Here is a 24559-nt window from a genome sequence, read left to right on the forward strand (position 1 = left end):
AAAAATATAGATGTTACCACGTAACGAATCTAAAACGTACAAAGCGGCATATAATAATGATTCTTCTGAACATTTTTACAGTAAATCAAGGTCAGGTTGTTTATGAGGAAGACCAAAATAGTTTGCATATCTAATTAAGAAATGTGTGACAGACCAATCACTAAGACAAGTGTTATACATAATGTACTGTGGAGCACAATTAAATATAGATGCTTCTAGGCCGAAGATATCAGTGAATACTTTTTGAGTGCATTTCAAATTATCTTTTGGCTGTCACCTAAAAGGGGGAATATAATAACTGTGCAGGCCTTAGCTAGAGAAATCATGCTTACCCATGGCAGAGAAATGACTTTTGACACACTTTCACAAATTTGACACAAGTCCTACCTCCCAGCCCCTTGGCAACATGTACTAAAAACTGTTAAGGCAACTGGTCAAGTTGAACTAAACTGTATTGTAACTTCAAGTAGGATCCAAAAACTGAACAAAATATTGTCATAAAATGAGAGTTTAGATAAGTATAAAATTTATCAATATGACTTGATGTTTTAAAATTCATAATATTTAATAAGAGCAAAGGCCCTAACATAACTTTTATCTTTTGAGAATAATATATCTAATGCATCAAATCTGTATTCGTTAAGTAAGCTTACCTTATAAGCTTTTATACTTCTATCATTTTACTTGTTAACTATCTTTTTCCCCTTTATAAGCTTTGACAATGATGCAGACTTACCTTTGGATTCAAAATCAAAAAGTGATAGGCGGAAGTATATATATCGGTAATCATATGAATTTTTCTTCACGAAGTTTTTCCCGCTGTAAGGGCTCCAAATCTCGCAGCCAGTCTCATCATCATTTGTTGAAGCATAGGCAACACAAGAACAATAATTCATGCACATGGCCTAACAGTCATTTAAAGTAAGTTTATCCCCTTCGTTGAACTTGAATCCACTCCACAACATGATGCGTTTTCTAGCTGTGAACCCTTTGCCCGCAAAACACTTTTCATACTTACGCCCAAAGCACCCATCACGGAAGGATGGTGGTTCGCATTTGAGAAATATGTTTAGTGCTCCATTCGTAGTCATACCCCAGAGTGCCCCCGATGTATCTAATGACAACCTTTGGAATGAGAAGACATCTTTATATACAAAATACTTGAAGTACTTTTCGTTCTCTTCTGATTGGTAGCTAAAATGGTAGTACACATCATTTGATAACACATGTGGCAAGTTGAAACTAGAATTTTGCCAAAGGCCACTAACCCAGTAGATTTCTCCTTGCCACCAGATGATCAATTGGTTTGTATTGTTGGGGTCCATCCCAAGTTTGAAAGAGCCTGAGGCAGGATCTCCCTCACTTGACCATGATGTTAGAGACCAACGATGCCCAGTTTTTGTATTAATTCCAATTTTCATCCCTGGCAGAAGTGTATCAGTTGGATAGTCAAAGCTCTGCCACAAAACCTGTGTAAGAAAATAATGCACGGATGGATGAACATATATAGTACCAAAAATTACCAGCTTGAACTTGACAAAAAGGACATAGTAAATTCAGCTGCTTCCAATTCAAAGCTGATGACAACAAAGAGAATAAAAATAAACATGAAAATATGCTTATGATAAGGCTAGGTGGGAAGGTCCTCAATTAAAAATTGAAGAAAGCAAAGTTTCCTAACTGCCATGGAGCTCTTGTTTAAGAAATTTGAATAAATTGACAAAACATGCTATTACCAACAACCTGCTTTATAGATCCATCTGAATTCAGCTTGTGTACGACAAAATTGCCCGAATCTAGCAGAGTAGCACTTGCGTTGTTCACTAATGGAGCCGAAAAGAGCACAATTTCCACTCCACCATCGTGTAAGATTTTCAAGTGGCCATCATTACCGATTGTAAGAATTCCAGATTTGTCCAAGACTGGGGTGTTTCGATTTGCGACCCACACTGGCTTCTCAGCTGCTCTCGAGGAACCTAGATTATCTTGTTCATACCGTCTGCCTCTTGTGGAGGGGTTCCTTCCATAATCTGCAACCCACAATGGCTTCCAATCTGTGCCGGCATTTTCTACATCCGCTTGTTTATGCCATATTCCTACATACGTTTTCTTCCACTGCCACTAAAGAATCCTAACTTGTAGTTCCCTGAAGCAGAAGCCAAATACTGACCGTCTTTGAGCTGTTGGCCTTGTACTAATGTATTACTTTCGGAATAGGCAGCCTCTATGAACCATGTGAAATAGTAAATAAAGAGAAGATTTACTACTATGTTAGCCATTGGAGGACAGGGCAGAGGAAGCAATGTTGTAATAAATCACATATCAAAGGAAAAAGAGTTCCATCTAGCTTGAAACCTTACATTCCTTTGCTGTGTTGAGCAGATAAACTGTGCTGAGTATTGATTCTTCAGTCAGGTGGCTGTGGATTTTGTCAAGCTTGATAAAATCTTTTTGGTCTGGTTAATATTCTGGAGATATTTGACCTGGGAAACTATTGGAAATACTTACCTATGAAAACGAATCGCAACTGGCATCCCAAAGTCCATGGTCAACTATCCAATTTTTCACTCCCTTCAAATAAATAATTTGTTTGAAATTTTCAAATAAAGTAAATAAAATAGAATAAATTTTTTTTTTTTTAAAAAGTCTTTGTTATCTATCAATGGAAGCCTGTAAATGGGCAACTCAATTTATAAAATCAATCAAATGCTTTCAATGGTAGTAGGTACAGATTTTTCTCATAAAAAAGGGCTGGCTTCGTTTTATAGCTTATTTTGTTGAAATTGAAAAATTATTGTTGAAAATACTGTAGATAAAAGTAAAATTTAGTTAAAATAATATAGTGGAACCCATGAATAGTGCCAAAAAGTGTAGTGGATCCCATGAATAATAGCAAAAATAAGCTGAATAGTGAAATACTTTTAATTTATTATTCTTTCCTTAGCATGTGTTTGCCAACAGATGTTTGTGTGTTTTGCATTTTTTTTTTTATGGTCCCACAACATTGTTCATGAACCAGCCAACTTTAGTAAAATGCAGCAATAGTGTTTTGCCTTTTAAAAATTATTTTACTACAGTATTTTCAATAATAAGTTTTCATTTTTCAGCAAAATAAGCGGTATCCAAACATACTCTAATGTCTTTTTTACCTTTTTATTAAGTATGCGTTTGGCATGGATGAAATTGTCTGCTTATTTTACTATTCAGCTTATTTTTGCTACTATTTATGGGTCTTACTGCACTTTTTTGGTACTATTCATGAGTCTCACTGTACTATTTCAACTAATTTTTACCTTTATCTACAGTGCTTTCAGGAAAAAGTTTTTAATTTCAGTAAAATAAACGAATCCTAAACAAACCCTTAAACAAATGTGAGGTTTGTTGGGTTTTATCAATTTCCCCTCTTTTAAAATTGATATCGGACCGCTTCTATAGGTGGAACCTCCCGTGCAAGTGATGTAGCTATATGACACACCTAGGATGCACCTAAGCCTGGCTTGGAGTTAGCATTATGCGTCCAGTTCTATTGTTTACCCCAAGTTTCAATCTTGGTAGAAGTGTGTCAGTGGTGTTGTCAAAGCTTTGCCTCATATTCCACTTTGTAGATCCATCTGAATTCATAATTTGGTGCAGCCTGAAATTGCCAGTATCTAGTAGAATAGCACTGGTATTACTTGCTCCTTGAATCGAACATAGTACTATAGACTGATCCCCACTGTATGAAATTTTCAAATTCCCATAATCATCAATAGTAAGAACACTAGATTTGTCAGCTATTGGGGTTCTTCGATTGGCATCCGATGATGGCTTCTCATTGTTTCTGTTGTATCATTCGAAGAATCCCAATCTAAAATTTTCATTAGCTGAAGCTAGTTCATCCCCATCTTTTAGCTCTTTTCCTTGGACAAAATTTTCAGCTGGCTGAGAATAAGATGGCCCTGGCAAAAGTAGAAAATAGGAAAAAATGAGGAAAACAATTCGTGATTTGCTAGCTATTATCAAACAGTTTTTGATCTGGTATGGAAGGGGATAAAATTTAAGAATGGTACATTTCATGCTCAATTGGCGTAGGCATCAGGAGAAGTGTTGCCTAACTAATTTGTGATTAATGATTAGCCCAGCAACTAAGAAATGGGTAGGTCTGTGTGTAGGGAATTTGATCAAAATTCCCAATATGTGAGAAAAAAAAAATAGAGAAAACACACATAAAAAAAAAAAAAAAACAATCACACGCACAAGACAATATTTACGTGGTTCGGCAATTTGCCTACATCTACGGAGTTACAGGGATTTTACTATTATCAGGGAAGAATACAGAGTACAAAAAATTACGGCTACAATACTTTTTTCTCTCACCCTCAAGAATGCGGCAACAACAACCTACAATCTTCAAAACCCTAATCACGGCAAAGTCAGTTTATATATATGAAATGGGCCCAAAAATCTTTCCCGGGGACGTTGCCCCCGGACCCCCAAAGGCTTGTCCATGAGCGCTTTGGCTTAGGCCTATTGACCCAAGCCTCAATAAATCTCCCGTTAAAAACCACGCAATATTATTCAAGTCAGGTCGGGTCGTCAAACCGGATAAAACAAAACTACGCTCCACAAAGTCCAACAAACCTTCCACTTGGAGACTAGTTCAATCACCAACATCAAACCGCTACCCTCCAAGAAACAATCCCTCATCCCTGCAACTCATTCTCATGTCCTCAAGCTAAAAGACCAATTGAAGCTACGCACAGCTTCAACTTCTCAATAGTGACACCCTTGTCAACATGTCTGCCTAGTTCTTAGATCCACAAATCTTCTCAAGTATTACCAGTTTATCTTCAACAAGGTAATGGATAAAGTAGTATTTTCTTTGTATATGCTTCGACTTTGAATGAAAGGCCGAATTTTTGGCAAGAAAGATTGCACTCTGACTGTCACTGTGTAGAATGCCCATCTCCTGTTTCTTATCCAATTCATCTAAGAAACCATGTAGCCAAATCATCTCCTTTCCAGCTTTAGTTGCTGCAACATATTCAACTTCTGTAGTAGACAAAGTAACGATCTTCTGTAGATTTGAAGCCCATGATATAGCTGTACCACCTAAAGTAAAAACAAACCCAGTAGTACTCTTTCTACTATCAATATCACCAGCAAAATCAGCATCTACATAACCTTGCAGTTTCAAACTTGCACCTGTAAAGCAAATACATGTATCTAATGAACCCTTCAGATATCTCAGAATCCACTTGACTGCCTCCCAATGCTGCTTTCCAGGCCTACTCATGAATCTGCTCACAACTCCCACTACATATGCAATGTCTGGCCTTGTACACACCATAGCATACATCAAGTTGCCAATAGCTGAGGCATAGGGCACCTTGCTCATGTGATCCCTTTCTTCTTTTGTCTTCGGTGACTGTTCTTTACTTAGTTTGAAATGACTACCCAAGGGTGTGCTCACTGGTTTAGCTTCATTCATGTTGAACCTGCTAAGAACTTTCTTCACATACTCTGACTGTGAAAGTTTCAATGTACCATTAGCCTTATCTCTAATGATTCTCATACCAAGGATTTGCTTTGCAGCTCCCAAATCTTTCATTGCAAACTATTTGGACAATTGCTTCTTCAGATTATTAATCTCCTTAATGCTAGATCCTGCAATAAGCATATCATCCACATACAACAGTAATATGATGTAAGAATTGTTAAAAGACTTAATATAGCAACAGTGATTAGCTTCACATCTCTTGAACCCAATTCTATGCATAAAACTGTTAAATTTCTTGTACCACTGTCTAGAAGCTTGTTTTAGGCCATACAAGCTATTTTTTAGTTTGCAGACTAGATTCTCTTGTCCTTGAGTAATGAACCCTTCTGGCTGAATCATGTAAAGGTTTTCCTCCAAGTCACCATGAAGGAATGCTGTCTTCACATCTAACTGCTCAAGATGTAAGTTTTCTGTAGCCACCATTCCCAGTACCAGTCTAATTGTTGACATCTTCACAACTGGAGAAATATCTCTGTGCAATCAATGCCTTCTTTCTGCTGGAACCCTTTAACAACTAATCTGGCCTTGTAATGTTTGCTACCATCATGCTCATTCTTTATTATGTATACCCACTTGTTGTGCAAAGCCTTCTTTCCTACTGGCAATTCAGTCAGTTCCCATGTCTAATTCCCCAACAAGGAATCCATCTCATCCTTCAAGGCTAACTCCCACTTACTTGAATTCTCATCTTGCAAGGCTTCATCATAACACTCTGGCTCACCACCATCAGTTAACAGGAGATAATTTAGAGTGGGTGAATAACGCTATGGAGGTCTAATGTTCCTGAAAGATCTGCGGACTTCAACTACAGGTGTATTCAGATCTACCTGTGAATTTACATTCTTCTTATCTTCTTCAACCCTTTTCTGGACAAAACTTTCAGTCAATTCATCTAAGTTGACAAACTCAGATTTCTTTCGATCTATCTCTGTAACATCTGACACTACAGTTGACCTATCCTTATACATAACCTGTTCATTAAATATCACATTTCTACTTCTAATGATTTTCCGGTTTTATTCATCCCAAAACCTATAGCCAAATTTCTCATCACCATAGCCAATGAAAAAACATATTTTAGACTTTGCATCAAGTTTACTACGAGCATCATAATCAATATGAACATAAGAAACACAACAAAAAAACTTTTAAGTGTGAAAACTTTACCTCTTTACCATTCCAAACCTCCTCAGGAAGTTTGAACTCCATAGGAACTGATGGTCCTCGGTTTATCAGGTAAGCTGTAGTGCTAACAGCATCAGCCCAAAAAGTTTTTGGTAGTCCAGCATGCAACCTCATACTTCTATCATGCTCATTGAGAGTTCTGTTCATGCGCTCAGCCACGCCATTCTGCTGTGGTGTCCCAAGAATGGTCTTCTCCATCCTAATTCCCTGTGTAGCACAATAATCACTAAACCCTCCATCTAGGTACTCTCCTCCATTATCTGACCTCAAACATTTTACTTTCAAACCTGTTTCTGTCTCAACCATGGCCTTCCACTTCTTAAAAGTTTCAAACATATCAGATTTATTTTTCAGAAAATAAACCCATACCTTTCTGCTTGAGTCATCAATAAAAGTGATGTAATACCTTGAACCTCCAAGGGATGCAACCGGAGAAGGCCCCCACAAATCAGTATGTACTAATTCCAATTTTTCAGCCTTCGGTGTCCTGCCAGTTTTCAAGAAGCTCACCTTTTTTTGCCTTCCTAAGATTCAACTTTCACACATGTCAAAATCAATGGACTTCAATTCTGGTAGTTTTCCTTTTGACAACAGCATCTTCATCCCTTTTTCACTCATGTGACCAAGTCTGCAGTGCCACAGGCTTGTATCAGTACTTGCATTAGCACCTACAATTGTGTCTCTTGGACATGAGGTCATATACAGAGTACCAGTCTTCTTTCCACGAGGCAATACCCTAGCTCCCTTTGTAACCTTCCAAGTACCACCAACAAATAGTATTGCATGTCCTTCATCATCAAGTTGTACAACAGAAATCAGATTCCTCCTCAGGTCAAAAATATGTCGAACCTTCTCCAGTAACCAAACAGATCCATTGGGCAACAATATTCGAACGTCTCCCATACCTACAACATCCAAGGCTGAACCATCAGCCAAATACACCTTACCAAAATCACTTGCAACATAATTCTGTATGATTTCTCGGTGTGGAGTGGTATGGAACGAAGCTCCTGAATCCAAAACCCAATCTTCAAGTGGATTGTCTACTGCAAGAAGTAATGCATCATGTACCTCTTTTGTTACAGCATTAGTAGAATCATCTTCATTCTTCTTCTTAGGACTTTTGTATTGATTCCTAAAGTGACCTGTTTTCCCACAATTCCAGTATTTTACTTGTTGGCCTGATCTAGATTTGCTTCTGTTCCGATTAGAATTTTTGGATTTTAATCTGCCCTGGTTTGAATTTCTGTCATTACCTCTGCCTCTTGTCTCAAGGTTTAGGGCAGAACCAGATCCTGAGGTTTCGCCTGCATCTCTTCTGCGAATCTCCTCAGCCAGAATTAAATCTCGTATGTCATTGTACTTCAGCTTTTCTTTTCCTGTAAAATTGCTTACTGCCATCCTCATTGCCTCCCAACTGTTTGGCAAAAAAGCCAAAACGATCAAAGCACGAATCTCATCATCATAATCAATTTCAACAGATGACAATTGATTTGTGATAGTATTGAATTCGTTCAAATGTTGTGCTACAAAAGCATTTTCTGCCATCTTCAAATTGAACAATTACTTCATCAAATGCACCTTGTTGTTTGCGGACGGCTTTTCATACATACCGGACAAAGCCTTCATCAGATCTGCTGTGGTCTTCTCCTTTACAACATTGTGTGCAACAGACCTAAACAGAGTTAACCTAATAACTCCCAATACCTGTCTGTTAAGAAGAGCCCATTCCTTAGCCTTCATAGCCCATTCCTTAGCCTTCATAGCCTCAGGTTTTTCCCTTAGAAGCGGTAGATGCAACTTCCTCCCATAAAGGTAATCCTCGATTTGCATCCTCCAAAATCCAAAGTCTGTTCTATCGAACTTTTCTATTCCAGACGTCTTTCCTGCTTCCTCTGCCATTGCTCCCACTCAAACCTAACCCTAAGCTCTGATACCAATTGTAGGGAATTTAACCAAAATTCCCAACCTATGAGAAACAAAAAAAAAATAAATAAATAGAGAAAACACACGTCAAAAAAAAAAAAAAAAAAAAAAAAAAAAACAATCACACGCACAAGATAATATTTACGTGGTTCGGTAATTTGCCTACGTCCATGGAGTTGTAGGGATTTCACTATTATCAGGGAAGAATACAGAGTACAAAAAATTGCGGCTACAATACTGTGTTCATTGACTACAAACTTTGAGACTGGTAGCTCGGTGTCCTCATTGGAATTTAGCATATGAACACAATTTGTATATAAAAATTTAGTTACGTTGTGGAATTGATGTGTATAGTGTTCCGTTCTACGTATCTTCTTGTATGCCTGCACTATTTTATAAACATTATTGGACTATCATGAAATATTTTATAAAAGTCATTGGTCTATCATTGAATCTGATGTGATTAATATAGCAACTTCATTTTATTTTTCCAAATGGTTATATGCTTAAATAAATGAATCATAAAATTATGGCTTTGATCCCTAATAAGTCAAATGCAGCTTAAAAAATTTTATCATTACCGACGCCAGTACAAAGTTGATCACAAAATCATTTAAGAAAATTATAGCTAATAGGCTGAAACAAATTCATCCCAAACTTATTTCCCCATGACAAACAGGATTTGTTCATGGCATGAGTATACAACAAAATAGCATTATTGTCCAAGAACTCATTCACTCAATGAAACAAAAAAGGGTTAGGGGGCTTTCAAAATTAATATGAAGAAAGAATTTGATAAAATGGAATGGAGCTTCCAGGTGATATTCTAAAATTTTTGGTTTTTCTGCTAAATAAATTGGTTGGATAAACCAGTACATCAGTATTACTATTACCACTTTCACTATCCTTCTTAATGGTGGTGCTTAAGCTTAAGGCTTTTTTCTATTAAATAAGTTGGTTGGTTAAACCAGTACATCAGTATTACCACTTTCACTATCCTTCTTAATAGTCAGGCTCGATGAACTTTTAATAGGCAGTAAATAAAAAGAATATTTCTTCAGAATATTTCTTCCTAAGCTAGCGATGGAGGACAGGGCAGAGAAAGCTATGTTGTATCAAAACACATATCAGAGGAAAAGGAGTTCCATCAAGCTTGTAACCTTAGAATGCTTTGCTTGGTTGTTCCTAGAGGAGCAGATAAATTGTGCTGAATTTTGATTCTTCAGTCAGCTGGCTGTGGGTGTTGTCAAGCTTAATAAAATTGTGTTGAATTTTGATTCTTTCGTAAGAGGAAGAAAAAAAATGATAAGAATAAAACTTGATTAAGTCAGCTGGCTGTGGTTCAAATTGTGGCCGTGGGCATGTCACTTGAAATTAAGTTGTGCTAGTAAATACTTACGACTTATCTATGAACTGCACCTGGCTCCCGAAGTCAATGTCAATGTACTCCCTTGAAATAAATAATTTGCTTGAAACTTTCTAATAAAGTATTTTTTTTTTTCCCAAAAAACTATATTATCTATCAATGGAAGCCTGTTAATCAATCGCTCACTATAAAAAAATCAATCAAATGCTTTGAAGTCTAGTGGTAAGTAAGGATCTTCCTCACTTGAAACAATGGGCAACCAAAAAGGCTTTGTTTACAATTGACCAAGGCACATAGACTTTGTTGGGTTTATGAATTTTCCGTCATTCAAAAAAATATCCAACTGCTTCCATAGGTGCAAATGATGTAGCTATAGCTCAGATGACACCTTCTTTCCATACATAATAAAATGAAAGGCACAGGCTTCAGATTTTAAAGCATATGGGTTAAAAGTTAAAACTACAAGTATAGTAAGAGCTTTTATATAGGGCTCTTACCTTCCCATCAACGTCTTCAACTTCCATGCTTCATAAGTCAACCACTCACTACTCAATACTCATCCACGTCTACCCAACCAGCTCACTTTCACAGCCACCACTAAAGTACTGAAACCCTCTTGGCCTCGCCTTGCTTCTACACCATCATCATCACCATTCTCCAAAACTCAAACCTCTCGCCCAAATAAACGTTTTTTCTTGAACACCCAAGATTTGGCAATAAGAGTCATATTCGATAGCAAAATGGGAAAATTTGGTTCAAAATTGGTCATTGGCCCAGGGCTATGCTGCTATTGAATGCAATAAAGAGTGGTGTTGGTGAAGGTGACAGCGAAAGCTGATTGTACATTTGGGTCACTGTCCTTAAGAGAGTATATATATGTGATTATCGTTATCCGCGAGAGAGAGAGAGAGAGAGAGAGAGAAGCTCCGAAATAGCTTTAATGGCAGAATTGAAATGCTACTGACGACTTCTTGTAGGCCACATTGTCGTACGCTTGTAGCATATAAAAGACTTGTCGTTTAGTTGTGCTTAGAAATTAGAATCCCTTATTTCAATTGACAGAAAATTAGGGATTTAAGAAATATTCTAATAATAATAATTGTAATAGGATCCATTCATTTTGCACCAAATAAGCCCAGCATTCGGTCTGCTACTTGTAAATTTTTTTACAATGCCACTACAATACCGTCTTACTTCTAAGACGGTACTGTAGCAACTTGTAAACTTATTATATTATTTTTCTCTCTTTCTCTCTCTCTCTCTCCCACTCAGCTTTTTATTTTTATTATTATTTTTTATTATTATTTTTTTATTCTCCCTTTCTTTCAACTCATTAGTTCTCACTCTCTCTCACATCTCTCTCTCATTCAAAGCATGCCACCGGAGTTGGGTTGGATTCAGCGTGGTCACAGACTCACGGCATGGGTGCAGCGGTGGAGATCGTTGAGGTCATGGCGAGATCAGTCCCTCTCTCATGGCGGTGATGGCGTTTTTCTGGGTTTTTGTGGCGAGATCGGCGTGATTTAGGTGGAGATGGGTGAGTTGTGTGCTAATCGGCGGCATGGGTTTTTGATTTTGGTGTCTTTGTGTTTCCTCGTGGTGGGTTTCTTCAAAATTTTTTTCTCTTGGTGGTTTTTATGGTGGCTGTGTCTTGTGATTGTGGTTGTTGGTGGTGGTTTCTAGCAATTTTTGTGTTTCTTTTCCTCTTGGTGGTTGTTGTTGGTAGTGAGTTTGGTTATGATGGTGGTTGATGGCCGGTGGAGTAGTGGTGGCAAGGTGGCCATTTTCATGTGGTTGTTCTTGCTATGGTTGGGGTTTGGGTTTGTTCATAGTGGAGAGAGAGAGAGAGACAAGGGAGGAAGGAAGAGAGAGGAGATTATTATTTTTTGGTTATATATTTTAGTGGATAATAAATATTATTTTAATGAGTAGAATAAGAAAATAAAAGTTGAGATGCTGGATGTATTGTAAAATGGTATTATATAATTGATAAAAAAAAAAAAAAAAGATTTTTGGGATGGTAAAATAGGATAGGATAGAATTCCCTAATATGAATGCTCTAACAGTCATATTCGATAGCAAAATGGGAAAATTTGGTTCAAAATTGGCCATTGGCCCAGGGCTGTGGTGCTTTTGAAGGCAATAAAGAGTGGTGTTGGTGAAGGTGACGGTGAAACCTGATTGTACATTTGGGCCACCGTCCACAAGAGAGTATATATATATGTTTTAATGTTATCAGAGAGAGAGAGAGAGAGAGAGAGAGAGAGAGAGAGAGAGAGAGAGAGAGAGAGAGAGAGAGAGAGAGAGAGAGAGAGAGAGAGAGAGAGAGAGAGAGAGAGAGAGAGAGAGAGAGAGAGAGAGAGAGAGAGAGAGAGAGAAGCTCCGAAATAGCTTTAATGGCGGAATTGAAATGCTACTGACGACTTGTTCATACGCTTGTAGCATATAAAAGACTTGTCGTTTAGTTGTGCTTATAAATTAGAATCCCTTATTTCAATTGACAGAAAAAGAAGCTCCGAAATAGCTTTAATGGCGGAATTGAAATGCTACTGACGACTTGTTCATACGCTTGTAGCATATAAAAGACTTGTCGTTTAGTTGTGCTTATAAATTAGAATCCCTTATTTCAATTGACAGAAAATTAGGGATTTAAGGAATACTCTAATAATAATAATAATAATAATTGTAATAGGATCCATTCATTTTTTAAAACATTTTATGGAGAATTCAAAAAAATGTTAAAAAAATTAATAGTTTTTTCATTTTTTCATAAAAAGTTTCTTAAAATGGTTTATTAAAATATGCCATAAGGACATACATTAGTAAAACCATAGTAATAATAGCATCTTTAGTGTTACTTATTACCTGATGTTTGTACTTCAAAGCACACCATCACTCTACTATCTACCTAAAAAAAAATTACGGCAAATTAATAACCATCAAGCATGACATCTATAATTAAAATGTAATACTCGAATGCTTTAAGTCGTGGGCAATTGGATCAGGTAAAAAAAAAAGTTAAATTACAAATTACACTCTTTCAAGTTTATGGTCATTTTGATTTTGTTTGTTTATATTTAAAATTTAGATTTTGACCCCAATGTTTAGTTTGAATCTTTATGTTTATAAAGCTTGCAATCTTCATAACTTGTCCAATTAAGGTTCGGTTTGGAAACAGCTTATTTAGCTGAAACTAAAAACTTTTTGCTAAAAGTATGGTTAAAAAAAAAACTAAAAGCTAGTTGTATAGTACAGTGGAACCCATGAAAATAGTACCAAAAAGTGTAATAAGACCCATGAATAGTAGCAAAAATAAGCTAAAAACTCTAATAAGCTATAACTTTAATTACTTGCCAAACACACTCTAAATATGCCATATCATCTAGAAAAAAAAGTTAGTAAATAAAATAATTATCATTATTTATCTAATATGAAAATTAAAAAATTCTCTCTCTCTTTCTCTCTCTCATGGTGGCTTTTAAAATCAAAGAACCTAGAGTGACGATCCAATCCTTAGCAACTCAAGAAAAGCAAGTTAATTGAACTAATGAACTTCCCCAAGTTGGTATTTGTCTTCTAAGAGCATCTCCAGCAGCCTCTCTAAATTTTTGTCTAATTTTTACCTGTTTGGAGAATGAACAGTGACATTTAGCTTTTAGCTACCCACTTTTTCAAATACACTTTCCAACAAATTCTCTATCCCATTCTCTATCTCATTTAAATATTATTTTTTCATTTATTGTTTATTCCTTTTTAATCATCATTTATTATTTTTTTAACAACTATATTTTTCAATGAGAAGTGCTATGTTTACAACATTTTACGCAATACTTTCACAACAAAATTTATGTGGAAAGTTATTAATAGTTTTAATTTGAACCCACCACTGAAATTATTTTTTTACTCGCCAATATTAACTAATAACAATCTGTTACTTAAAATTTATTGTGAAAATATTATAAAAATATTGTGGTAGTATTTTTCAATTAGGATTTTTTATTTTTCCCTTATCTCTTTTTTTCCTCCACACGTTTCTTTTCTTTTCTTTTTTCCTCTTTTTTTCTCCTCCACACCTTTCCCTTATCTCTATCTTCTCTAACACTTTCTCTGGAGCACTTTTTTTTTTTGTTCTTTTCTTCTCTAGCAGGACTTCGGCTGGAGCTCTAGGAGCACTTTTCTTTTTTTTTTTTCTTCTCTAGCAGCACTTCGGCTGGAGCTCTCTCTCACACATGAAGATCGTCCGCTTGTCCTTTTCCCACCACCGCATATCCTCCTCCCCACCAAGGCTCAGATGGGTCAGCTTTGCTTTTTTTTTTTTTTTTTGATTAGTTTTAAAATTGTGATTTGAGTTTGTATTTTGATTGAGACTGAGTTTAGAGATGTTTGAGAGAAAATATCAAGAATAGTTCTGTTGTTACCGTTGTGATTATTGAGTGAAAATTAAAAATTTTAATCGGTTGTGATTATTGAGATTGAATTAATTCTTTTGCTCATGAACAGGTCTCTTTTTTTCTTTTTTTTCTTTTTTCTGATTTCATTTGGTTTATGAGAAAAATTGATTTCGTGTTTGGATTGTATTCTGCGTTTTGTAGCCGTTGAGATATAGAAGAGAGAAAGAGAGTGAAGAAGAAAGAGAAAGGAAGGAAAGAGAAAAAAATATTTTTTTAATTCAACTGGGATTAGTTTAAGGAGAAATAATGTTTGCATAAGCTACAGTGATTGCTACAGTGCTCTCCAGGCCTGGAGAGTCACTGTAGCAAATCTAAATTTTTTTTTGGAGATAGAGAGGCTGTTGGAGGGCTGTTTTTGTGTGAACAGTGGCTTTTCTCTCCAAAATTTGGAGATGGCCAGCCCTGTTGGAGATGCTCTAAGGATATCCCTTCCTCTAAGAGGGATTTTTTTTTTTTTAATTTTTTTTTAAGAAAACTCTTTTGCTAAAATTATTATCTTCTTCCAATATGGGAGAATCTTTGGGCCAACACTACCAAACCTTTTACTATGATTCCTATATATAAGCCTTCAAATCTTTGTTCTTTGATGGATAAGAAAGACTGATTACTTCTTGAAAAAAGAATAAACTTTCCTTCTATATAATGCAAAACCTAGGAAAGTAATCAAGTCAACATTTCTTCCACACCAAGACAATCCAAATAACTGAATAAGTAAAAAGTCCAAATAGAAATTTGAGAATATTTCCAACAAATATTCACCTTGATTCAAATCCCATGAAACAATTTTTCTTCTTTGTTGTGATAGCTCCACCTTAATCCAAGCAGTCTTTTTCTTGATTAATATGATTATCGTTTGCAAAACCAAACTCATTACTTGTACTTGTATCGATCAATTGCAAACTCTTACATTATTTTTTTTCTTGAACTATACTAGTATAAACCTTGGGCTCTAATGCTGCTTGTGCAATGGTGGAATTTCTTATTCCACTTGTGCAAATGGCACTAACATATTTGAACAAGCATAAACCTTAAAAATACAATAATTTACATGGTTTGGCAAATAACCTTTCTCCATGGAGAGAGAGAGAGAGAGAGAGAGACCCAGTATTCTCAATAAGGATTACATCGCTTGACCTCTCTTACATAACTTTTATCATGGGTATCTTTTTAACTTTAAAAGAACTATCAAACTACTCTTCTTCTAGGTGTCTTCTACTTTATCAAGAGACTACTCTTCTTCTAAAACTTTTCTCCTTCATTAAAAAAACTCTTTTTTTTTTAAGAGTTTCTTCACTTTAAAGAAAACTCTTGTTTAGAAATATTATTTCCACCCAATATTAGAGGACCCTTCGGCCAAGGACATCAAAACCTTTATTTATTGTCTATATATAAACCTTATAATCCTATTTCTTGGAGGACAAGAAAGATCAATAATATCTTTGACAAAGTATAATTTACTTTAAGTTTTTACAAGAAATAGACGACTTCACACAAACCCTAAAAATTTAAATATATATATATATATATATATATATATATAAAGTCTACTTTCTTTTGATATGAAGAAAAGCCAAATGGGTACTAAGTCCAAATAAGAATTTGAGACAATTCCAATAGTTTACAATCTCTATATTTGTTCTAAGACAACTTGGATAATTTTATCAATTTTTTTTTTTAATAAGCAAGAACTAAAAGAAGACTAGTTACATTTGGAAATACTACCATGTCTATTCCTAAATGAACATATATACATTTTGAAATGAATGGTGCATTTATCAAGGATTCATCCTTGAAACTGTTACATTATTGGTGAAAAGGTTTCTACAATTATTTTTATGAAAAACGCTGGTTTTTTTGGGATAGGTAGTTAGATGGTTTAGTTAAAAAACATATAAATAAGTAAATAACATCTTTCATGGTGATTCTGTCTGTTGCATTTTCTTGTATGCACAAGAGACCAACACGAAAGTGGCTTAATGCTTGATTTGGAGGGCATATGTGTTTCATTCAATGTTGTGTCGATTATCTATAATCCTCTACCTTCATTCCATATTTGCCATGCTTGATAAAAATTCAGTGAGACGCAATTAATGGTAATTGTCTAGGATTCAAGGTTAGATTTCATATACAATTTACAAAGGTTTACTAGTTTGGATTACTAAACATGTCCTATAAGATTGAGTGGGTGATCTAAATGATAGAGATAATGGGAATATGCCCAGATCTATGAGATGAAAAAATAGAGAAAAGTGTATGCCAAAGAAAAAATAATTACACACAAGACAGTATTTATGTGGTTCAGCAATTTACCTACGTCTACGGAGTTGCAGGGATTTCATTATTCTTAAGGAAAAATACAGAGTGTGGCAGTACAGTTTTCTCTCTCTAAAAACAACGTCAAACCCAAAGCCTTTGCTCCATGGACTAAGCTTCTGAAAATCTCCCATTAAAAACTGTAACAATATTATTTCTGATCCGGTCATAATCCGGGTCATAATCGATAGTGATACCCTTAGTCAACATGTCTGCTAGATTCTTAGATCCACAAATCTTCTCAAGTACCAGTTTATCTTCAACAAGGTAACGGATAAAATGATATCTCATCTATATATGCTTCGACTTTAAACGAAAAGCCGAATTTTTAGCAAGAAAAATTGCGCTCTAACTATCACTGTGTAGAATGCCTAACTCCTGCTTCTTACCCAATTCATCCAAGAAGCTATGTAGCCAAATCATCTCCTTTCCAACTTCAATTGCTACAACATACTCAACTTCTATAGTAAATAAAACAACAATCTTTTATAGATTTGAAGCCCAAGATATAACTGTACCACCTAGAGTAAATACAAACCCAGTAGTCCTCTTTCTACTATTAATACCACCTACTAAATCAGCATCTACATAACCCTGCAGTTTCGGAATTGCACCTGTGAAGCAAAGACATGTATTTGTTGAGCTTCTCAAAAACCTTATAATCCACTTGACTGCCTCCCAATGCTGCTTTCCTAGCCTACTCATGTTTCTATTCACAACTTTCACTGCATGTGCAATGTCTGGCCTTGTACACACCATAGCATACATCAAGTTGCCAATAGCTAAGGCATAGGTCACCTTGCTCATACGGTCCATTTCTTCTTTTGTCTTTGGTGAGTGTTCTTTACTTAGTCTGAAATGACTACCCAAGGGTGTGCTCATTGGTTTAGCTTCATTCATGTTGAACCTGCTGAGAATCTTCTTAACATATTCTGCCTACAAAAGCTTCAGTGTACCATTAGCCTTGTCTCTAATGATTCTCATACCAAGGATTTGTTTTGCAACTCCCAAATCCTTCATTACAAACTGTTTTGAAAATTGCTTCTTTTAATTATTAATCTCCTTAGTGCTAGACCTTGTAATAAGCATATCATCCACATACAACAGTAAAATGATATAAGAATTGTCAAAGAACTTAACATAGTAACAGTGATCAACTTCACATCTCTTAAACCCAATTCTATTCATAAAACTGTCAAATTTCTTGTACCACTATATTGGAGCTTGCTTTAGGCCATACAAGCTCTTTCTCCCTGAACAATAAACCCTTCCGGTTGACTCATGTAAATGTCTTCCTCGAAGTCATCATGAAGGAATGCTATCTTCACATCTAATTGCTCAAGATGTAAATTCTCTGTAGACAACATTCCTAGTACTAGTCTAATTGTTGACATCTTCACAATTGGAGAAAATATTTTTGAGTAGTTGATGCCCTTCTTCTACTGGAACCCTTTAACAATTAATCTGGCCATGTAGCGTTTGCTATCATTATGCTCATTCTTTATTCTGCATACACACTTGTTGAGCTAAGCCTTCTTTTCTTCTAGCAATTCAATTAGCTCCCATGTTTGATACCCCAACAAAGAGTCCATCTCATCCTTCATGGCTAACTTCCACTTACTTGAATTTTCATCTTGCAAGGCTTCATCATAACATTCTGGCTCACCATCATCAGTCAACAGGAGATAATTTAGAGTGGGTGAATAACGTTGTGGAGGTCTAATGATCTTGGAAGATCTACGGACTTCAGTTATAGGTGTACTCTGATCTACTTGTGTGTTTACATTCTCCTTTTCTTCTTCACCCCTTTTCTGGACAATATTTTCAATCAATTCATCTAAGTTGACAAACTCAAATTTATTTTGATCTATCTTTGTAACATCTGGCACTATAGTTGATCTGTCCTTGTACATAACCTGTTCATTAAATATCACATTTCTGCTTCTAATGATTTTTCAATTTTGTTCATCCTAAAACTGATAGCCAAATTTCTCATGATTTTAGACTTTGTATCAAGTTTACCACAAGCATCAAAATCAATATGAATATAAGAAACACAACCGAAAACTTTTAAATGGGAAAACTTTACCTCTTTACTGCTCCAAACTTCTTCAGGAATTTTGAACTCCATGGGAATTAATGGTCCTTGGTTTATCAGGTAAGCTGTAGTACTAACAACATTAGCCCAAAAAGTTTTTTGTAATCCAACATGCAACCTCATACTCCTAGCACTCTCATTGAGAGTAATGTTCATGCGCTCAGCCACACCATTCTACTATGGTGTCCCAGGAATGGTCTTCTCTATCCTAATTCCATGTACAACACAATACTCATTAAACCCTCCATCTATGTACTCTCCTCCATTGTCTGACCTTAGACATTTTACTTTTAAATCTGTTTTTGTCTCAACCATGGTCTTCCACTTTTTAAAAGTCTCAAATACATCAGATTTATTTTTCAGAAAATAAACCCATACTTTTTATCTTGAATCATCAATGAAAGTGATGTAGTACCTTGAACTTCCAAGGGATGCAATCGGAGAAGGCCACCACAAATCAGAGTGTACTAACTCCAATTTTCCAGCCTTCAGTGTCTTGCTAGTTTTCAAGAAGCTTACCATTTTTTGCTTTCCTAAGATGCAGTTTTCACACATGTCAAGATTAATAGACATCAATTTTGGTAGTTTCCCTTTTGATAGTAGCATCTTCATCCCTTTTTCACTCATGTGACCAAGTCTGCGGTGCCATAAACTTCAATCAGTACTTGCTTCAGCAACTACAATTGTGTCTCTCGGACTTGAGGTTATATACCAAGTACCCGTTTTCTTTCCACGAGCCAATACTTATTGGGAAATTTAGACACCGGTTGATAGAATTAACAAGTTTTAAATCCAAGTTTGTTAATTAGATTTATTATCAATAAAACTTGTTAAAACAAAACAAACATCAATATCATGTCAAAATCATGTAGCGGAAAAATAAATAAGATAAGATATGATAATCCAAAAAAACCAATGAAACAAACTAGTTTCACAGTAAAAAACCTGGGGGGAAACCTTCCCCAAAAGCAATCCACTATAGTAAAGAGAAGTTTCAGATCTAGTACAAAACCTTTGTCCCTAGACTCTACAACCCCCATAAATGAACTCACAGCAGAAACCTTCTACTGCTTCAGAACCTCTAAACTCTTCAATATATGAACACCACCCTTTTGATGCACGAATCCCAGTACGTGACTAACCAATTTTACGGATCCTAGTACATAACTTAATCACCAACTAGAAGAAGATTGTTGGCTGCAAATTTTTTTACTTCATCAACAATGAAGATCAAGAAGCACTTGGTTATAAAGCCCTAAGGCGCAAAGACGCAGTAGCTTCTTTCAAAGAGAATAAGGCATCGATCACCTTTTGCATATATTCTCCTCGTATTCTCTTATGTGAAGGCCTCTAAAATAAGCCTTATATAGGTCTAGGGTTGTGAGAAAAGAAACCCTACACATACATGTCATCATGGGCTAAAAATCAAATCTGAAAATCTGAAATTCGTAAATCTCAAAAGATAAGGTGTAGAGCCAAGTGTCGAGGAACATCTCGATCGATCCACGAGGTGTCGAGAAGCTATCGAGGAGACAGAAGATTTCTTGATCGATCGACCAGCTATCGAGAAGGTGTCGAGATTGCGATAAGAAACACCTTAAGAGGCTCGATAGATAGCCTAGCTGTCGAGAGGTGTCGAGCAGCTATCGAGCTTTAAAAATCAGCACTTTCTCACTTGATTCTTAGACAGACTTGCATGGTTTTAACACTTGAACTTGAAACAAGTTTTCTTGAAGCATCAAACACATCCTAGATCCATCCAAATACAAGTAAAGTGCGTTTTGTCAAAGGATTAGCCAATTACATAAAATCATGACATATGTTCTTAACATGTGAAACACATATGTCCTAAGAATCTCCCCCTTTGGGAATCCGTGACAAAACCAAAACAAACAAATGAACATATGAGAAAAGTTATAAATCACTCAACTCATATTCACTTGTTGAATACAATAAATTCTATTCTAACACAAACTCTTGAAAAATTTTGCAAGAAGAGAGTTTATGGCAAGTAGACTTTGACAACCTGTATTTCTGAAACACTTTAAACAAAACTCATCAAGGCATCTTTGTGTGAAACAAAAATAATATATTGCATACAAAATATAAAAAAAACGTGTGTATAAAGATAGAAAATAACAACACATGTAGAGGTAGGTGAAGAAAACATACAACATCAAAGATAAGCACAATGTATGTAAACATGGTCACGAGACCGGTGTACAAGAAGAAGGAAATATTCACTCCCCTAACAAGATGAAACACATCTCCCCCTTAAAAGGAAGGAATGTATTTCTCCCCCTACCATGTAGAATCTTAGAAAAAAACCACATATTCTCCACAATTTCTCCTCCTTTTTGTCATGATTGACAAAGGGTACAGGAAGCTATAAAGCTTCACCCAAGAAACATAAAGATGATCAAGGATGATCAAAGGGGCACAACAAATCCATAAAAATGCATGAATGTAATGAAACAAGATGCTATGGATGGCAAGATAATAGAAGGATGCAAAACATGTGAAAAACAAATCTCTCAACAAGAAAAATGTTAAGCACATAGATCCCAAAACACACACATACACTAAACAAGTCTGACCAATTTTATATTTCAAAAACAAGTTAAGACAGTTTAGTGAGCATACATTAACACATGTAAACCTTGTGATGGCCAAATCACATTGTACCTGCACATGTATCAAGAGTAGCAAAGAATATTGCGTATTATGTGTAAAAAACATCGCAAGATTACATAAGTGTCAACTAGTTATGACGATTTGAGATATGAGAAAATCACTTTAACTCACACACAATCATAACTATTTGACGGGGACTATCACCTTCGAGGTACATCCTATAATTCCCACATCTCCTAGAATACACGCTTGCAATCATATTTAAAGCATTTTTGATCTTTTTGCTTTTTATTTTTCTTTGCATATTTTTCTTTTAAGCATATCATGCATGGGCATATAAGAGAGAGAAAAGAAATATCCAATGATATTTGACATTCCAATTTTACTATACCTAAGCACACAAATGTCATTGACACTGCACTTTTGCTATGCAGAAGCATACAGGTGTCATATTATGATTGGCGGGCAACAGTGGTGAGATGGTTATTTATGCTTTTCTCTTAGAATTTTCTAGTCTTTCCCGTAAAAAAGAGTGATATGAGTGTTAAGTACAAGAGATAACTTAATCTTACTCATCATAAATAAAAGCCACAAAGCTCACTTGCTTAGTTGTGCATAGAGTTGCTCATCTAAGGTACACATCCAAGGTACACAAGCACCATTGTACACAAAACACACACTGTTTTAGTATTTTTCTGATTTTTCAATTTTTTTTTAATATTTTGAAAACAAAACAAAATAAAAAATAAACAACCAAACAAAAACAAACAAACAACATAAAAGCATGAAAGAAAGATGCATATGCATGAAGGCATGATAGAAGGGTGCAAATGCATGAAAGTATGATTCCAAAGCAGATAAGAAATCAAGCAATAAGAGTCCTACTTTAGATAGAAAGAATTAAAGTAGAGGACAAATATAAAAGACAATTAAGTCTTAGGCTTCTTTCTCACCCACACAGCACAAGTCTTTGGCCGTGAAGATGAAAAGGCACGTATCCTAGTATATCTACTAAAGGACATAGAAGAATTAAGATTCTCCTAAAAATGAGTTAAATAGCTTAAAGCTTTTAATAACTCTCCAAACAAAGGTGTAGGTCTTTGAGAGGAAACCTATGATCGTTTGGACACTTGTTTTTGAGGATACAACTTAAAGCAATTAGGACGAATGTGTCCAAAAACACCACAATAGTGACAAACATGAGGCCTAACAAAGGATTTAATATTAGCCAAAATAGTTTTGGATTTCCTACCTTTATTACCTTTCTCAAATTGAGGCACAAAGACAGTTCTTGACTTAGAAGCCGTGGAAGAGGAGGGGCCGGAGGAAACAACATATCCTAAGCCAGTCTTATCAGAACTAGGCTTTTGAGCACTTAAGACCTCATCAAGCTTTGTACTAAACATCCTCTCTATTTGAGTTCTAGCTTGACTAAGCTCAACTTCAAGATTCTTGACATTCTCTTCTAATGAGGTGTTCTCCACAACAAGAGTCTCAACTAACCTTGTAGTCTCATCTAGTTTGACTAACAAATCAGCTTTTTCAGTCTCTATCTTATTAAGCTCTTTTCTACAAAGATGAGAAGTCTTTTCAGATTTTATGAATTCAGTGCATAGCTTATCATAGGCTTCCTGAAGGGTCATCTTTTTGGGTACTTCATCATCAGAAGAATCCTCACTGTCACTAGCACTCTCTACAATCACCTTATTGGTTGTGGTAGCAAAGGCCATAACGTGACTACATTCATCCACATATTCATCAGAAGAGTCATTCTCAGTATCACTCCAAGTAGCAACCAACCCTTTATCTTTTGACTTGGTTTTTTCTTTCATGAGGTAATTTGGACACTCTATCCTCATATGACCAAAACCTTTGCACTTGTGGCATTGGATGAGGGGTTTCTCACTCTTACCCTCCCTAAACGATTTAGATTTCCTAGGAGGTTTGCCCTTATCCTTTTTCCTAAACTGAAGAAGCTTGATAATCTCGTCAGTTATGAAGGTTAGATCCTCATCCTCATTATCATCTCCATCTTCATCTTCAGAGTCCTCAATCTCTTCCTCTATACCCTTAAGAGCCAAGTTTGTACTCTTTCCACCTTTTCCCATTGAGCCTAATCCCATCTCAAAGGTTTGAAGGTTCCCTACAAGCTCAGTCAAAGGAATTTGATCAATATCCTTCACTTCTTCAATGGTAGTGATCTTGTCATGGAATCTTTTAGGTAAGGACATAAGGATTTTCCTAATAATTTTGGATCTATAATACATTCTCCAAGATTAAAAGCACAATTCACAATATCTTTGAGTTTAGCATAAAACTCATCAAAGGTCTCATCCTCCTCCATCCTTATTTCTTCAAAACTACTAGTGAGTCTTTGAAGCTTCACAGTCTTTACTGCCTTGGTACCTTCATAGGTGGTCTCAAGAATGGACAATGCTTCCTTGGCAACTTCCATGGATGATATTTTCTTGAATTCCTCATTGGTCACCCCACAAAATAAAGCATTCAAGGCCCTACTGTTGAAATTTGCCGTTATGATTGTTGCATCATTCCAATCCACCGACACTTCCTTTGGCTTAATCCAGCCAACTTCAACAATTTGCCATACTTGTTCTCCTAGAGCCTACAAAAAAACTTTCATATGAACTTTCTAGTACGCATAATTAGTTCTATCAAATAAAGGAGGAATCAAAAGAAATTGTCTACGATCCATGACAACAGGGATCAAGGATAACACTCAAGAAATTAATCCAAACAGAGTGCACCCACTTTGATACCACTTGTTGGGAAATTTAGACCCCGGTTGATAGAATTAACAAGTTTTAAATCCAATTTTGTTAATTAGATTTATTATCAATAAAACTTGTTAAAACAAACAAACATCAATATCATGTCAAAATCATGTAGCGAAAAAATAAATAAGACAAGATATGATAACCCAAGAAAACCAATGAAACAAACTAATTTCACAGTAAAAAACTTGGGGAGAAACCTTCCCGAAAAGCAATCCACTATAGTAAAGAGAAGTTTTAGATCTAGTACAAAAC

At 35.7% G+C, this 24559-nt stretch overlaps 1 protein-coding gene and 1 pseudogene across 1 annotated transcript in view; both read right to left on the reverse strand.

The window, feature by feature from the left end:
- LOC126725479 (G-type lectin S-receptor-like serine/threonine-protein kinase CES101) overlaps positions 1-24559 on the reverse strand; it is a 93087-nt gene that overhangs the window by 58303 nt on the left and 10225 nt on the right. The window lies entirely within an intron of this gene.
- LOC126724707 (G-type lectin S-receptor-like serine/threonine-protein kinase CES101) overlaps positions 1-24559 on the reverse strand; it is a 33969-nt pseudogene that overhangs the window by 7818 nt on the left and 1592 nt on the right.

Source organism: Quercus robur, chromosome 5 (assembly GCF_932294415.1).
Source record: "Quercus robur chromosome 5, dhQueRobu3.1, whole genome shotgun sequence".
Classification (NCBI taxonomy): domain Eukaryota; kingdom Viridiplantae; phylum Streptophyta; class Magnoliopsida; order Fagales; family Fagaceae; genus Quercus; species Quercus robur.